Below are 18,567 nucleotides of genomic sequence, written 5' to 3'. Positions count from 1 at the left end.
ATACATACATATGTACATAACATTAACGCCCACGACCAGTGTACCGAACACTGGTGAACACTATGGTTAATTCCGCTTTTATTGTCTTGTTTTGCGTTTGCGTATTTTCCGATGATTTTTTGTTTTTTGTTTTTCAATGGATGCATGCTGCACGCGATTTATGCCATACGTAAGCAAGTAAATGCATTTGTACCCTTTAGGAAAACTTTTAAATTCATTTATTAGCAAGGTCCAATAGAGTGCGGTGCACATATCGTACTCTGGCCCGAAAACCATTTTTCGGACAAACCTGGTAGCACGTTCGATAACACACAGCACGTAGAATATAAGCGAGCCATAGACATAGCATCCTTATTTTCTATGATCCTTGATTATCATTCTTGCTTAAATTTTTTAAAGGTGTTTAGAATTATTTGCTAGGTTTGTTGTTTTTTTATCAGACCACTCTAGCTTGACCTTAGTGAATTTATATAAAAAAATAATACTAATTCCCTCGAAAAATTCATGCGCATGAAATATGTATATATTGTGTGTATATATTTTCGCGATAATCTTTCAGTTTTTTCCCCTTTCTTTTGTTTTAAATAAGTCTTTTTATTCTAAAAATAAAGCTGTTCGGATTCGATGCTTTAGAAATCTCCCGATTTTCATAATCATAACACAATATAGTACCGATTACGATATAGTTTCACTAATTGAAAGATCTGTTAACGTGGAGATCTTAGCATTATTTTGTCTGTCTTTTAGCAATACGTTTTCTAAAAATTAAAATACATATTTTCAATTTTAAAACAAATAAAAACTGAAAACAAGTAAAAAACAAGTAAAGTAAAGAAGAAAAAAAAAATTAAATAAGTTTACAAAAGTTTTAATGACATAAGAAACTAAAAGAAAATTAAATTAAAAACAAAGAATAAAAATTAAACAAAAAAATAAGTTCGTAAATATTAAATGAAAAAGCATTGTTTCTTTCTAAAATAAAATAATCTAAACACAAAAAAGTAAACAAAACAAGAAAAAATAGAAAAAGTTAGTTCCTTTAAATTAAATTGAAACGAAAATATTTATTTCTTTTTAAAACAATGTAATCTAAAAATTTAATGAAGACTAAATTACAAAGAAGGATCTACATATACCTATAGTATAGTTAAATTGTAACAGGCCAATGTCTGCTCATTATAGATATTATTAGAGCAACAGAAGCTAAGTCAACATTTTTTGGAATTTTTGTCTGTATGTATGTTTGTATGTTTGTACGCGCATCACTCGAAAACTGATGCATTAAGTCGAATTCACTTTTCACAAAGGTTTTGCTTGAGGTCTAACTTAAAATATAGAAGAAAAAATTAGAGTGTTGCCACCTGTTTGAAAATTGCAGTTTAGGCAAATTAATAAGATAAATTAAATATTGCGACGTGGCTGTTAGAAAAAAGAGGTTTAACAAGGCTCACGGCCGAAAAAAATTAGTGTGGGAGGTTGCCACCTGCTTTAAAATTTTAATTTAATTTAACCAATAAGATAAATAAAATATTTCACTATGGGTATCAAGCTAAGGAGATTTTGGAAACTTTACTGCCGAAAATATTTTTGAGGGAGTACCGGTTTGAGTAAAACAAAAAAGAGCTCCTAAAAATTAAATTAATTAAAAAAGGATATTCCAAAAAGGAGAAAGAAAATTAAATTTAAAGAAAAAAATTACATAAAGAAATAAAAGAAGTTTCTAAAAATAAAATCCAACAAAAAAAATATTTTTTGAAGAACAAAATCTAAAAAATTGAAAGAAAATTTATTTTAAAAAGAAAAAGAATTAGTAAAACATAATAAGTTCCTAAAAATTAAATAAAATTAAAAATATATATACATACATACATATGTATTTTTACTTTTAACACAGGAAAATTGAAAACATTAAATTGGAAAAGGAAAAAAATTAAAAAAGAAGAATATAAGTTTCTAAAAATTAAATAAAAGCAAAAATATATATATTTCCTTTTAAAATAGCAAAATCTAAAAATTTAATTAAAAAAAAGTCAAAAAACAAAATATGTTACTAAAAACTAAAAAAATAAGCACATTCTTAATCTTAAGACAATAAAATAAAAAAATTTAATTAAGGATGTAATAAAAAAGATTCCGCTGTACCAGGACTCGAACCTCCGATCTCTCGAATGGCACGCCAGGCATTATACATACGAGCCATTATCCCTGTAACGTCTTCACTTACAAAGGACTTTCAACTATCTTAGCTGGAATTACCCTGTAAGTCATGCTATGTCGCATCAAAATACAATACATATGTATGTATGTACATCGAGAAGATCAATATCATGTCGGATCACATCACATAATATCACATAACATAGCGTTACATCGCATCACCTTATCTAGATCATTTCACCTCAATTGACATAACATCGCATCACATCATATCAAAGATAGATAGATGTTATAATGAGGTATGCACCGGGACCTAGAAAGTTTAATAGCGCTTTCAGGGATAAGGAGCGAATGTGCTAAAGCCGCGGCCACTTTGAGCCTACATATACTTCTCTCACGTGTCCTACATACTGCATGACACTCGATGAGGATGTGTAGTGGTGTCTCACTGGTAGAGTTGCAGAATCGGCAAACGTCATTTGGCCATATGCCCAGCCTAGACAGATGTCCTTTTAGTCTGCATTGTTCTGTATTAAAACCTGTTAATATTTTCAGCTTCTCTTTTGGGAGGTTAATTAAATTTTTGAATCTCTTTTTGTTGTACCCTTCCGAACAATGCCAGTTTAAGTTCCTCATAGTTTTCGTCTACCTCCTAAGCTTCTCCATCATTGCATACCGCATCACATTTGTAACAAAATTCACATTACAAAACATCATATCACATAACATCAATTCACCTGAAGTCCAGTTAAATCAGATCATGCCTCATTACATTACACATCTTGCCATCAATATCATAGCTGGTCACATTGCAACACAATCAATCAACTTTATTTACTAATTTAGTACATATTACATCGCATAGCATAATATCACATTCCATAAATCATATCACATCACAAAATATGTATATGTTCTGTTTCCCTATCACACCAAATATATGTGAACTGCTCACAGTTAAAAAATCAGTACTAACAAAGCTCCTCACAGGGATTCGTTGGACAGACTACCACGCGTACACTCCAACAATCAATTTGCACACATTGTGATTTGAAAAAGAATTTAATTGAAATGTATAGTTTTATGCTGGAGTTTAATTAATTTTTTTTATTTGTTGCCTTTCATTTTAGTGCTACTTAATTCACACACAAACATAGTATGTACACACAGCCATACACTCGCTCAGCTTATACTCGCACACACATGCAACAACATATCCATTATCTGTTTCATTATCGTGCCGTCGTCCATGTGGCATGCAACAGCTCAAGCGTTCAATTAAGTGAGTAGAGTTCATTTGTGTTGCGTCGAAGGTGGAGTTGCGTGGTAATTCAATTTGGCAAAAGTGCAAAAGTTAATGGCTAAAGAGTTGCTGACAATTTTTGTATTAATTTTATAATTTTATTGCAAGCGTAATAAGGTGTTCTAAAGGATCATCAATGGAGTTTCACGTTCGTGATTTCGTTTGTTTATAACGATGCATTAAATACAATGTTGCAAATAATTTGTAAAGTTAAAGTACCGGAGCATTCGTTGCGTTATTCATGGTATCTTTGGGTAGAGCAAATCGACTAAGTTAAGATATTGGAAAACGTATACTCTTGATTGAAGCATTGAAGGTACATCTGCGCTATGGGGCTGATAAATGACCTAAAATTAAATGAAATTAGGTAACACTTTTTTTACATAAAAAAAAAATTCCGACGAATTCATAACCTGGACCACTTTGGGAATCACTGATTTACATCCACTGTGATATCAGCTTGGCTTTATAAAATATTTTTATGAAATACAGGTTTTCGAGAGAAAATACAAATAACTACGTACCTGACCCCAAAGTTATGTATGTAAACATGTATTTATGCACGTCCTCTATGTAGTCTTCAAATAAAATACAAAGTCAGAATGGTTCCTAGTTATACGATCTAGAAAAAAGTTTACGACATTGATTTCATATTTAACAAGCATACTTGAAAAGAAAGAAACTCAAACGTATAATTTTTTGGGCTGGCCTAAATGCATACATACATACATACATATGTACATGTAGTTGCTGGTGATGTGCCTGCTTTGTGGCTGTCAATTTTGTGGTTAAAAACTTTATGTCGCTCATTAAATGCTCTACTCGTTCAGTTTGTCAGTGTTTTTTTGTTTTCATGGCCTAAGTGGCCTATTCTTGCCATTGGGATTACGTGCATGTGACCTTCTAGCCCCTTTGTAGCATCACTCACAGACATTATGTCAAATATACATGCATACATATGTAAGTACTCGTGAGGAATAGTTAACTTTTAGAACTTTTAATACATTTTTAGTTTATCACAGAAACCAAATTAAAGTTTTACTGCCCCTTGCGTAGATTTATTGTAAACTATGCTCAGTCTGTATAGAACATTCAACAAGTTAAAAAAGCAAATAAAATACGTAAAATTTGAATTATTTTAAAGCTATGGGGAGTGCAGTGCGAACTGTCATGACCGTCTGCTTTGTTAGTAAACTTACTTTTTGCTCGTTTATTTCATCAAAGTTTAAAACTTTATAAAATTCTGATTCGGCTTTAGGTTTTATTCCCTGGACATAAGGTTATCAAGTTCATGAGCGGCATACCTACATATGATGTTTTCAGTTAGGCTGAAAATAGAGCAGTGACTTTTAAAATATTGAGGTTTTGTATGACTAAATATATGGTCGACGATTTTGACAAAATGTAGATATGGACACCAATGACTACATACATACATATGTGTGTATATTAGGGCTGGGACTAACCGCATATTCGAATATCCGGATATCCATGCGAATTAACCGTTGACACTGATAAAATCCGGCTAGTATGCATATCCGGTTAATATTCGTTTGGTCACTCATTCCGATATCCGATTTTTTTTTTATTTTAACGAAACTATCTTATTATTTCCCAATACAAGGCGCTAATACCAGAGTTGGGCAAAATTTATTCGAATGACGAATAACAAATGAATAATTTGTTTTTCTTGTTATTCGTAAATAATAAATAATTTTGTTTATTCAAAAAAAAATTATTCGAATGACGGATAAATTATTTTATTCGTTATTCGAATAATTATTATCTCCATTAATTATTCGAATAACGAATAAAATAATAATAAAACAAGTAATTTATGTATATAGATATGTATAAAATGACAACCGTTTTTGTTACGATTTAACTCAAACCCCTGGATGGATTTAAATTAAATTTTCGGAGGTTATTCCATGCGCATAAAGTCCTATTAAAGGCTACTAAATAGAAAACTCCCTGGTAGCGATGGAACCGAGTTATTTATAAAAGCCGTATTTATGAACTGATTTCGTTAAAATTCAAAATGTGTGCTCTCCCTGCATAATGAAAAATACTTATGCGAAAAATGGACCCGCTAGGTGGCGCTGCAGTTGAGTTATTTAGAAAATCTCTATTTATTGTACAATCAGGTTTCAATTCATAATGGTGCTGCAGTCGAAATCATTAGAAACCCCACATGTCTGGACTACTTTGTTTTTTATGTTTATATTATACGAATTTACGATGTCTCACGTCGTCATACACCCTAAATGCGACCTTGCATCTACCTCCGCTTGATGAAATTGCTCGGGCGGCCATTGCTGCAGCAGTAAGACTCAAGGAAACCAGCTCTTGGATATTTTAAAAGTGGCGAATCAGCAAGGGGCCGCGAAACCAGAGGGAATGGGCTAGTATTCTTGATAAAATAGTAAACAGAATTCAGCTAACTCACAATCCTTGACAATAGAAATAAAAGTAAAAGGTGGCTCAATGTGTTAAAAATTAGTTTTTATTCATTATTTAAAATAACGAATAAAATAACGAATAAATTATTCGAAGGCAATTTATTCACGAATAATTTATTCGTGAATGAGTTATCTTCGAATAATTATATTACGGATAAAATTTTATTCGAATAATTATCTAAATAACAATTTATTCGAATAATGCCCAACTCTGGCTTATACAAATGAAGTTGCAAGTTTTCTTTCTATACGCATAAATTTATTTGTATAACTTTTTATTTCGTATTTAGGAGCCTTTCAACTTTACAAACTACAATTTTCGTACGGAATAGTAGCTTATGTCGGGAAGCTGGCTTTAGTATAATGCGGCAAACAATTTCCAAGTTCGGGCCCGTTTCCTGCTTAAATAGAGAAAGAAGTCGGAAGAAAAGATGTGGTGATCTCCGAAATAGCAGCTTTAACTTCTACCGCTTAGACTTTGAGGTTAAAAAATTGTAAGTGCTTTGCAACTATTATTTGAATAAAAGTGAGTGGTGGGACATTTCACCTTCGTACACTCAAAGACGAATTCTAGCCAACACACTTATGCAATTTTCAAGCCAGATTTTGTGTGAAGTATAAGTTCTATAGACAAAAACCTCAGCTCAATTAGTAAAATGCAGTCACTTAGCAAGAGGTTACTACTAAAATAGAGATAATCAATGCATTTTAAAATTCATGTCGTTTTCATCTTTTACATGCAATAACCCATATCATGCTTAAGATCCGATTGTAAATGCCGAAGATATAAATTTAAAAAACTGACCACTGGGTTCTGCAAAAAAAATCCAAATCGTCTTGAAAAATTAGTTTTTCCGGCAAGGTCTTAATGCATATTAGGGTGGACCAAAGATAATGTGAAGAAGTAATGTCAGAATTTTAATGTTCTCACTACCTGGGATTCTTCTTTATCCAAAATATAGTCCCCGGATTTTTATTTGGAAATCAAAAAAATATTTTTAGATCGCTCAAGGCGCTTAAAGTTTTCCACATGCTCTATAGGGGAAAGAATTAATTTATAGTGGAATTATACTGGAAGTATAGAATTCTTGAAAACTAATATTTTGTACTACGATTTTTTATGGGTGTCCCCATCGCTTTGTTTGGGGTTTTTGGGGGACCTAGAAAAGATAGTTAGAGTAAAAAATTTTTAAATAAACAATTATTATTTGAAGCATTCTGAAGAGAAGCCGAGCTTTCCGATAATATATTGATTTTCAAAAGAATTCTATACCATTTCTAAGGAAATTTTTTCCATATACAATGTATGGAAAACTTTGAGCACTTTGAGCGACCTCTAAAAATTTCTCGATTTCAAAATAAAAAAAAACACGGGTATATCTTTTCGGTACAGAACGATCCCGGGCGATGAGAGTAAAAAAATACAAAAAAAAATTAAATTAATAAAAATTTATTTAACAAAGTGTGACTGAATTTGACATTTCTCTCATAAAAACCATCCTATAAAGTCATTATAGCGCCTTAAAAGAGAGCCACACTGAGTAGTCAATCACACCTTGGTACAAGCTAGAGAGCTTTCATCAAGTTCCACCTTCAAATTAAATTAATTGTTTCGCTATTAAATTGTATATGTAGTAATTATTTTCTGAACAACAATACACAAGAAAAAGTCGTTTATCTTCACACTTTCACCAGCCAAAGCAATTAAACTATTTTTAATAGTTCACAAGCTTGTTAGCAGAATACTTAAGAAGCTGCAAGGCACATTTGCCACATGTCACACACATATCTAGGTATGTACATAAGTATGCATATGCGTAAATAAGCCAACTGTATTACCAAGCTTAAAGAAGTAGCTTGCTTGGCCTTGATTAGCTGCAACGGCTGCTTAAAAGGCCATCGTTACACTTTCTCAGCGCAATCGCTTTGCTATTAATTACTCGACACCAAGCGTTCTTAAGCGTTAATGGTTTACAGTAAGAACGTGCAATCAAGAGATAATTTAACACTAGCGCTTGACTTAGTTAAACAAATAAATCTGAAAATTTTTTATGATACTTTTGAAAGAATAATAAAATGAGCGCAAGAGTAAGTTGTAGTTGTTCATGGAAGAATAGATTTTTTTCTGGAAATTGATTAAATATGTGTGATTAATGTGATTAAAGTCCCTGGAAAAGACGAAATACCGGCTGAGCTATTTAATGTCGACGGTATATGTACCATGAAGATTGAAATCTGAGTGTCCTGGCTGTTTACGCCAATTATCGCAGTATAAGACGCACCTTATCAGTTTAGTTTCAGAACTGGAAAATTCAATATTGAATAGAGTTTTAGAATGCGTCAAGTCTTTGAAGGGACACTGAAGAAGCACATCGACACATTTAATCTTTTCGTTCATTTTAAATCCCCTTTTAACCGCACATATCTGTGCTGTAGGAGTTGGCTACTTAGAATTTTGCATAAATACTAAAAATAATATCTATCGGTATAGAGAACAAGGAAAAAGTTGCTCTCGCTAACAGGTGTAAATGTGGGCTCGATAGACAACACGTGAATGACGTCGAACAGAGAAGAGTCAGCTTTGGGGGTCTTTGAGGGGACTATTCTGTCTACACAAGATCTATGAAATAGCATTTTTATGATGCCGCTAATAATTTTTTAGTTCAAAATGCACCATTTGGTATGACTAAAGGAACTTATATAACTAGTTTTCCATTCTTCATAAAACCTATACTTAATCCTCAATGGAATTGTGGTTTGCTAAAGTATTTTTTGTGGGCCTCAAAGTTGTTCGAATGTAATCATGGTAGAGGTTTGCCATTGCCTGCTGTTCGAAGTACAAAAAAAAGCCTTTTTTCTAATTTAGGTGTAGGTAGGATAGTACGCACCTTCAATCACTCAGCCACTTGACCGAAATAATTGAACCGCGTAAAATTTTCTATGCTTAATACACTGAGGGGAAAAAATATTAAAATCAAATGAAATAGAATCCGTGAAGTGAATAATATAAAGACAAAAAATAAAAAAAAAACATTTATTTGCATTTTGCCTGCAGTGGAATTCGAACCCGACCATCTCCGGATATCAACAACTTGTGGCAAGCATCTTTGCGCACTCAGCTACACCCAGGTATATAAATTTGCTTTCAATTGTTGAATATCCATCACCACCACAGCACGCGATTTGTACGGATAAACATGTACTATGTATGAATGTGTGTGTTGTCACGGCTCTCAGAGCGGCGCTCTGCATGTTTGGGGTGCGTATGTACACTCATATACATACTCAGATGTGAACAGTAAAATACGTGCGTAATAAATTTAAATAATGAAAATATTATTTTTAAATACGAACATTTTTAAACGATAGTCAAATATAAAGTATTCATTTTTACTATGCATTATTTCCCTCTGTGTACTACTCAAAACGCATAATGAAAATACCTCATACAAAATATATCTACTGGCCAAGGCTTTAATAAGAAGGTGGAACGAATTCGTTTTCACATTTTTACTCAAAAAGCAACAACCAATTGACCGAAAATAACTGATTTGGCTGAAAATATGTAGCTAGTGAAAGTAACAAATAGGGAAGTTGAAAAAAATCGGGCTCCCTTAGTTACAGACTACGTTAACATCAGTGCAGGTGAGCCGAGGCGGCATTAGGCAGGGTAGAATCTTTGTTTTCCTAAAGTATATATGTATCTTTTTAGTAGAGCTTATACTATTATACTCACTAGCTTCTCAATAAATACAACTGATTGCTTTTTCACATAAGTATATAATAATATTAAATTGATATATTTAATGCATTTGTGATTTAGCTTTATCCTGGAAACAATGAAAATTTGGAGCCCAAACTCAACATATGGCCGGTTGTGGCCAGGCAAAGATTGCTACATTTATTTATAAGTCTGACAGTTGAACATTAATACCAATTAATAAGAAACTCGTCTTCCAAGGACTCTTTAGAATCTAGAATTTAGAAGTATTTATAAAATATCTTGCACCATAACAGTTAGTAGTTTTCCTTGGCGACATAAAATATCTTTCAGGCCACATAAATACTCCTCTATTCTACAATAGAAGATTTTTAACTGACGAATTTTAAACTTAAATAAATACACTCAGAACTTTTTACTCAACATAAAAATACTTTCAGCAACTATGTATTGGCATATTCTTGCATTTGCTCGTGCAAAAGTATTACGAAATTCAAGCTGCTCTTAATAGAAATACGCCAAAGGCGAAATTTGCTTTCGCTATTTAAAAGGAATTTCGAACACACATAAAATAGACACAATTTATGTCAATTCTGCTGTGAACTTAATCGCCAAAACAGGTGCCAAGTGGCGTGCATATACTTGGTACACCTGATTTCCTCAAATTGCTGTTGGCGCCGCAAATAATTTTGTCTTCATCCGAAGCCCCTTTCCGCTCACGCCGCATTTCAAAGCACTTTCGTTTTAATATCTTCCACTATATATTGCAATTGCTATATAAGTAAATATGTATGCACATACTATGTAAGTACGTGGGTGTGTAAGCTAGATAGCTTCAACTACTTCTGCCGACACCAGGTACATACACACATACATAAGTACTTATGGGCTGAATCGGAGCAGCTGCTGCAGTTTTGTCGCGTATTTCTGTTGAAGTGTTGCATCCCCTTCCTTGCCAATATTGTATTCTTCCACTTAAAACACTTTCTTTTTCTATTTTACGGTTTTACAACAATTTTCGCCTCTACTAGTTTCCTGTGGGTATTTTTGTTTCAATCCTTCGCCAAAAACTTTAGCATTCATAGTCCTATGGTTTTATGGAAGTGCATTTAGTCGTTTGAGTGGCTGAATTTGGCACAATCCCAACAAAGTCTGGCAGACATCTTGTGCTGTTTATTTTACTATTTTACTCCTTACAGGTATCTTGCTCGTATTTTTTGTAGATTCAAATGCTTTTCACGGAAGCTTAATAAAAGTGAAACTTCACGGAGAGAGATATGTATGTATGCAGCTGGGGGTTATATTTTTATTAAAGAATGCGGCACAATTAGGGGAGTTATCACGGAAACATGAAATTTGGTGTGCTGGTTCAGAATATGTAAATTAAGAAAAATTCGCAGTTTTGGCAAAATCGATTTAAGGACATGACTACCTCCCATATATCCTTATTTTTAAAAGTTTAATTTTAGCTACAATTATAAACAGAATAAACCGAAAATTGGTAACTGTCTGTAAAACTATATTCTTAAGCTCCGTGGAGAATTGCGTTACGTTCGGTGGAAGGACATGACTAGCTCCCATATATCCTTTTTCTCAAAAAATAAATTTTAGCTAGATTTGTGGTCAGAATATGCTAAACACTAATAACAAATTTTCAACTCTTGGCAAATTCTGTTTCATTTGGTATCAGGAAATGAAAACCTACTTTATGAATTTTCGTTATTGAAAAAATTTATAATTTAATATTTTATTTAAAAAGGATCATAAATAAAATTTTTTCTAAATTTGTTCAATAAGTAAGATTTCAAATGTAAATTATTATGTTGTCTTTTAAAATGTATATCTCAATTTCTTCAAATTCGTATGTTTTTTTTTTGGTAGACCTAAGTGATAGTTCCGGATGCGACCTTAATAACAAATGAGCCATTAAATCTTTCGTCCTTTTATCTTGTACGGGAAATTCGCACATTCCTTATATTTTATGACAGGCTTCTATGGCTTCTTCGGACAAACACAATAAAATAAAATAATAATAGGTAATTAAATTCTTAAAACGTTTTTTAATTTCTTATAACCTATTGACAAGTTTAAGTGTTCCAAAACATCACACCCATGTAACTACTAAAACCTCATGAACTGTACTTGATACTACAGCCATATTGAATTGAATATTAGTTTCTAGTAATATTTAGCAGGGTTTTAAACGTTCTAACATTAAGACTTCATCCTATCAATATCCGTAATTTCGTCTTGAATTTTTTCTTTTTTCTGACACCAGATTTTTATATATTAGTTTATATTTGTTGTCTTTGTAAAATTAAAAAATTTAGATTAAAAAAAAATACTAAATTTCCAATTTCCGACAGAAAATTTTAAATTTTGTTCCTACTAGTTATTAGGTCTCTTAACGAAGTATCTAAATGAAAAATAAAAATTTGCGCACTTTTCATTTATGTATGTTTTTAATTTTGTCAAAGTTTGTAAAATTTTAAGATTTCCGCCAAATAACAACTGTTATTACTTCCAATTTTTTTTCCTTATTTTTTGTCGCTACTTAATAAAAACTACACACTACATCAAAACTTGGTTCTTTTTTTATAGTATTAAACAAATTAATTCCTTAATTTTTTTTTCAATTTTGACAACACCATAAACTTAGCTCTTTGTAACTTTTTCTGAAACTTAAGAAATATGGCTAAAAAATTTAAAAAAACATATATAATTTTTAAAGTTCCGGCAGAAAATCGAACTTCGAATAAGTTTAAATAAGCTCTTAATATAGTGTTTAAGATTATAAAAATTAATATAAAAAGCCACTTATCTACGAATAGGAAAGTGCACTTTTTAATGTTCGCGAGAAAAAGCTCTAAAATAACCTACCAAAGGTCAAAGAGGCCGTATAACCGTGCTCATTCAACATTAATGCGAAGTTTATATTTAACACCACTTGGCATCAAGTACGCTTACGATGAAATATTTTCTCATGTATACACACAACAGTGAAAAGCCTAAACTAATTATAAGCCACAAAAAAAAAACGTGAAAGCGTAGCAATGGCAAATGACTGCAGTCGTTGCGAGTCTTTCATTAAGTTCAAGTACGAGTATTACGGCTACAAATTTTTGCGCAGTTTAAAAGATTTCGCTAAAAAATGTGAAGTGCATTTTTGTTTCATTACGAAACATGCAAACTTTAACTATTAAATTAAATAACTTTGCGTAGTCTGTAGAGTCATTATCCTTGTTCCCTTAAGTTGTGCGGCAGTGTTGGCATTGCAGCACGAGCACTTTGCGTGACAATAAAGAGCAGAAAAAAAATGAGGAGACAGTACATAAAGTCACGCATAAGGAAACATGCAAGTATTTTTATGACTACAAGTGCATAGCCGGTAGGAAAAAGTTAAATATGTAAAGTTATTTGATTAGAAGTCAGTGATAAAACGTTTTTCTTAAAACTTTTTAACAAAGTTAGGAGTCTTTTTATTATGAAAATACAGTGGGCAATTTTGTGCTCTCAATAATACTCGTAGAATAATGCCCCTAAAAAAAGCATAAGTATTAGGGTGGCTCATAAAAATATCAACATTTAAATTTTTTATGGGACACTCCTTTTAATTCTTTCTACATAAAAATTAAAGACATCCACGAAAATTCTAAAATTCAAAGCAAAATTTTAGGGGTTTGAATTCAAATTATAAATTTTTCTGATTGCAAAAATTCGATATTAGATTTTGAAATTTATTCATAGCAACTCATAAACTCGCAGCAGTGAGGTTTGTCGAGTTGCTGCATTAAGAAAAAAAGAAGTCAAAGCCTGGTACCTACCTATAATTTTTAACCGACTTCAAAAATAGGAGGAGGTTATTTTTTTTAATTTTAATTTATTTTTTTAAATTTCGTGAATGTCTTTATTTTGCCGCATGATGTTGATATATTAAGGACCACCCTGTTGTTGACAATGTAAAATATTCATTCGAAAACTTGAAATTTCCTGTTGGGTCCTTTGTGTATAAAAATCTGAGCGTGCTGGAAACTCTGTGTTTATTGGGTATGTGTAAGTAAGTGGAATACTAAAACTTGGTGTAGTTATTTATAATTCATTCTCCTGTTTATAATCTCACTGTGGGCATTATGTCAAACACACCCTGTAGGAAATCTTTGAATCTGAATACTAGCGCTCGTGGTAAGGAGAGGATGGCTTTGCCCTATCTCAAACTTTTTCGATAATGTACCTAGTAAGACTCAATTATATAATTAACAGTAGTATAAATCGCTAAAGCTGTTACCGAGATAAGCTTATCTAGTGATAAGTGGGTGGTGCCACGCGAGGCGGCAGCGAGTGAATACGCCTAACTTCTAGCCACAGCTCATCCGCATGTGCTTGTCTACTTCTGGCAATCAGATCGCATTCTTGAGGAAGGAGTTGTTGGCTCAATCGCGCTAATTTTCAAAGTGTTCTTGTGAACTCGTGGCCTGCAATGAATGGTTCCCTTACCTTTGGGAGAGTAATTCGCACCCTAGATCTCTTGAGCAGTTTTAACTTCATATACATTTTTTAGCTTGTCATAGCCCAAGTATGTTCCCCAATGGACTTTTTTAGGCAGCCGATCTTCTTCTTCTAACTCTTCCATGATAGTATGTGATCCTAGAGCAAGGAAGGGCCGGATAACTGCTATTTATTTTGCCTATGTATATTCACTGGTTAAAAGAATAATTGATCAGCTATCTTGTAGCTTCGTTGATAAGGCTTCAAGCCTGTTTTTATGCGATCTGTTTGACAAGGTTTATAGATTCTCAATAGTCTTCCTACTGTCCTCCTCTGCATTGTCTCTGGAATACGGCGATTTTCATATTCTTTGAAAAGAGAATTATGACACTTTCTGCCGAATTAACATATAGGCCGCTTCCGTATACAAGACCTTCAATTCAATATATCATAACTAAAATGTGTGGGTGCTTTAGCATAAGCATCAGCGTGCTACCTTCAGGCAATAGCCTCACGACTGTATTCTTGTAATTGCAAATAAGGACATCTCGCTTCTTGTTGCATATCTGGTTGCAGAAACTTCCTTCATCTTCGAATATAAAATTCCACCACCTGTACGGGCAACGAATAAGTTATATTATATTTAAGGTGAATGTTATTTAAGGCAACTCAGATATCTAAGAACACACCTGGTTTGAGCTCCTTAAAGGTTTACGGCTTTCAGTGATAGTTACATTTGGTGAGAAGACCAGTGCCAATAGATCTGCTTTTCAATAAACAGATTGACAGCTAAATATTTTATTCATATATAAATTTTCTGCTAAATATGCATACCCAATAGGCTTTCTAGCACCCGAAGAAGAAAAAAGAGAAGCAGCTTATGGCCCAGTGTACCTTTTTAGAGTCTATAAATTCCTAGAAACCAGCGGAGTAGTCCATATTTTTAAAACTAAAAATCTATGTACTTTACAAACACGTTTATACGATTAAATGACCTTGAAAAAGTCTTAATAAAAATTCAGCAATATAATTTTACCTGATAACTACGAGTAGTTGAGGAGGAAAAGCGAATTTGAAATTCATTTAAAAACTGAACTTCTGAAATATTCTCTTAAGTCAACTACCAATCTTATCACAATCGCTCGTCTCCAACTGCTGTCCAAGTAACTAAGATAACTCCCTGCTAGGCACTTGCATATATGTAAGTGTGTACTTTGTGTGTATTTGCATCGGCGCCATGTTTTGACCACAATAATCACATACATATGTACATATGTGGACAAGTATCGCGTGCCGGAAACAACTTTGTCTCCTGTCTAGACAAAGTAATTTCTATAGTGTATATCACATACACATACATATTTACATAAAATAGAGAAATGAGCGTGCAACAATTAATATCTAAAGACAACATGTTACAAGGGATTTGCACTTACTTATGTAAATAAGTAGATATATACATACCAAGGATTAATAGTAATTTTGCATAAATTAATAAATATATACATACAAGAAAATTAGTATCAAATGTTGTTTGTGAAGGGAAAGACAAGCACATATGTATGTATAACTAACTCCCTTTCAAAACTAATCAATTTAGTTTCCACAAGTAAAGTAAATTTTTCGATTTCGATTCAAGCACTATTGGACAGGTGAATTGAAATATATTAGGGAGGGTAAATTTTTTCTTGACTACGCGCGTATAGTGTAATGTTGGGCAAATTTGTCGAACAAATCATTGGTCTTAAATCAATTTGGAGTTTGCGAATTGCGAAAATTGGTTTCGAAGAAAATTTAGTAATGTTTACTATTGTGCCCTCTGGTGGAAGTTTGAGGAAAAAGATAAGTACAGAAATGGATTCATCATACCAAAAGCCCCTGGTAGCATGTTTTTATACAAAAATTTAAGCACTTCTTAACGACGCTACGGCAAAATGGTAAGAAACCTATTTTTGCAGTTTGGCAAACTCTAAATCGATTTTTGACTCATGGTTTCTTCGGAAAATTTGCTAAAAACTACACGTGAAATCAATATGTGCTATACGCACGTAGTTGAAAGAATCTCCCATACAAATTGACCCGCCCTAATAGACATATTTGTGCGATTTCCAAACTATCGAAAATTAAACAATATCGATTCGAAGTTGATTTGGGAAAGTTTGTGAAATCCAGAGCAGGATTCTGCGAAAGGCAACGATATTTCGATGGGCGCGCATCTGTGAAATATTTACAAATTTGGAAAAATTGGAAAAATTTAGACAACCTTTTAGATCACGAAGCTTTAATTGAACTATTAAAATTTGTTTCCAGTTTTATGTTTTACAGTTTTTGGATTTCCGGGAATCACAAAACTATAAAAAAGTACAAAGGTAAATAGTATAAGATAAATTTTTTAAAGAAAAAAGAGACTTCGCGCAATGAGACACACGCGCTTTTGCAGTGTAGAGCTACCATTGTGATTTTTTTAAATTTTTTTGACATAGCATATTTTCAAAAACTGTTTTTAAATATTTTTTTTCATTGATAATTTTTATGTGTGTATGTATGTGCGATTTTTTTCAAATTGTTACGTCGTCCCGTTCTCGAGATATTTGGAAAACTATTAAATCAATTTGTTTTTATTTTTGTACTGTAAAGTTTTTAAAAAAGTATTAATCAAGCTCAAATTTCATATTTATTTATTATTTATGTTTATGCATCAACCCTGAAAATTTGAAACAAATCAAACACATGAAGTGTGAACCCCATCCGTTTTGATATGGAACACCCCATATGCTAATCACAGTCAGGTTTTTGTGCCATAAAAAATGAACACTCAGCAATCCCACAGGTTGTCTGGAGTTCCAATAGCTCACTGAAGGCAAATACCTTTCCAAGGCTTCTGAGCTCGAAATATTCACTCAATTTCATGGTTTCAATGGCCGAAGGTGAGAGCGCTATAACTGGCTGCAAAGCTAAGAAACTCCTCGTTTGAGCCTTTTATAGTGAAATGGTTAGATGTTACATTAACCAGCAATCCCTAATAATTTGGCGCCCAGAGTGAGTGAATCAAGTTCGTTATGTTTTACAACAATGTTTAGTCGATACTTGCATTGTCGAGCTAGTTTGGACGTTGTTAGAGGACCGGCTAATGCCTTAAGTGTAGCTTGGCTGTCACTATAGATAGGAAAGCTCCTAGTTTTCCATCGCTTTTCCACCACGAAGTGCGCTTGGAATACCGAAACGTAGTCCTCAAGAATGAAGTGAAGATTGTCACCGTTTCGTTTGATATGGACTCAAGACCCTGACCCAGTTTCTGTTTTTTGAAGCCATCGATCTTCTCAAATTCAGGTAACTCAAGATTGTAGAATATTCTCAGAAAAGGTTATGGTGGCGGGGAAGCCTCGACATGCTACCTTTGTTGTTAGACCCCACACATTTGCCAAATATCTGTTTACACAATCAGTTTTCCGTTAAGGCTTTAGACGTATTAAATCTTGAGGCTTCCACGAAAGTTTGTTATACACAATTACTATCTACTTACCTACTTACTTAATTTTGGAAGACATATGAATTGTGCCTCTTTTGAATGTGCAACTAATTAGACCGCCCATCGGAAACGGAAAGACCATATACACCTACACTGTACAGGCTTGGGCGTAGATATGAGCATTGTTTTAAAAAATAATATAAAACTGCACAAAAGAATATCAAATAAAATACATCTCTTTTGAAAATATTGTTGATGTTTCAAATTGGTAACTTATATTCTTGATTTTGATGCCACCTCCGCATTTTACACCAGCAAAGATTTCTAGCCATCCGTCCTACCGGCATTGCATGTTCAGCTTTTACATTTGATTTTTAATTTCATTTGTTATCTTTTGATTTGTTTACAACGAAATTTAATTAAAAATTCATTACACTCAGCTCAACTGAACGAGACCGCAGCATCAACCATCAAACACCAACACTGAAATTTACTTAGTTTACTTAGGCAAGTATGGGTAAGTGAACGCTCTCTACCAAGTGCATACACATACACTCATAAATCCATTTTCTCACATATGTATGTACATGCAAATTTAAGGAGGAGTGAGTACAACCTACTGTTTGCTGCTGTCTACTATAAATATATGCGCATAGATTTTGCTACAAAAGTTGTTTCGCGGATACACCTTCTTTCCCTTCTACTAACCACAACTGCCACCTGACACCAGCTTCCTTAACTCCTTACTACAAATACACCTACTATACTACTCAACCGACACTAGCATAACTCTTCAAAACACCGCCATAACAAGTGCTCGCAAGATAAATGAACTCAAGTAACCAAGCTTGGTGGCAGAGAAGTTTAAGGCGCGCATGCTAGGCATAAAAACATAGTTGTAGATATGTACTTAGATATGTATGTGCACCTGCAAATGCAACAAATTAAAATCATCCTTTAGGCATAGCAA

The 18,567-nt window shown here is 33.1% G+C and overlaps 1 protein-coding gene across 1 annotated transcript in view; it reads right to left on the bottom strand.

Moving 5' to 3' along the window:
* LOC118742913 (protocadherin-like wing polarity protein stan) overlaps positions 1–18,567 on the bottom strand; it is a gene marked incomplete at its 3' end in the record, with an annotated part of 73,408 nt that overhangs the window by 19,869 nt on the left and 34,972 nt on the right.

This window comes from Rhagoletis pomonella, unplaced genomic scaffold (assembly GCF_013731165.1).
Source record: "Rhagoletis pomonella isolate Grant_MI unplaced genomic scaffold, Rhpom_1.0 Rhpom_scaffold_00007, whole genome shotgun sequence".
NCBI lineage: Eukaryota > Metazoa > Arthropoda > Insecta > Diptera > Tephritidae > Rhagoletis > Rhagoletis pomonella.
Note: the sequence above shows the minus strand (reverse complement) of the source record. Positions and strands in the feature narration are given on the sequence as shown.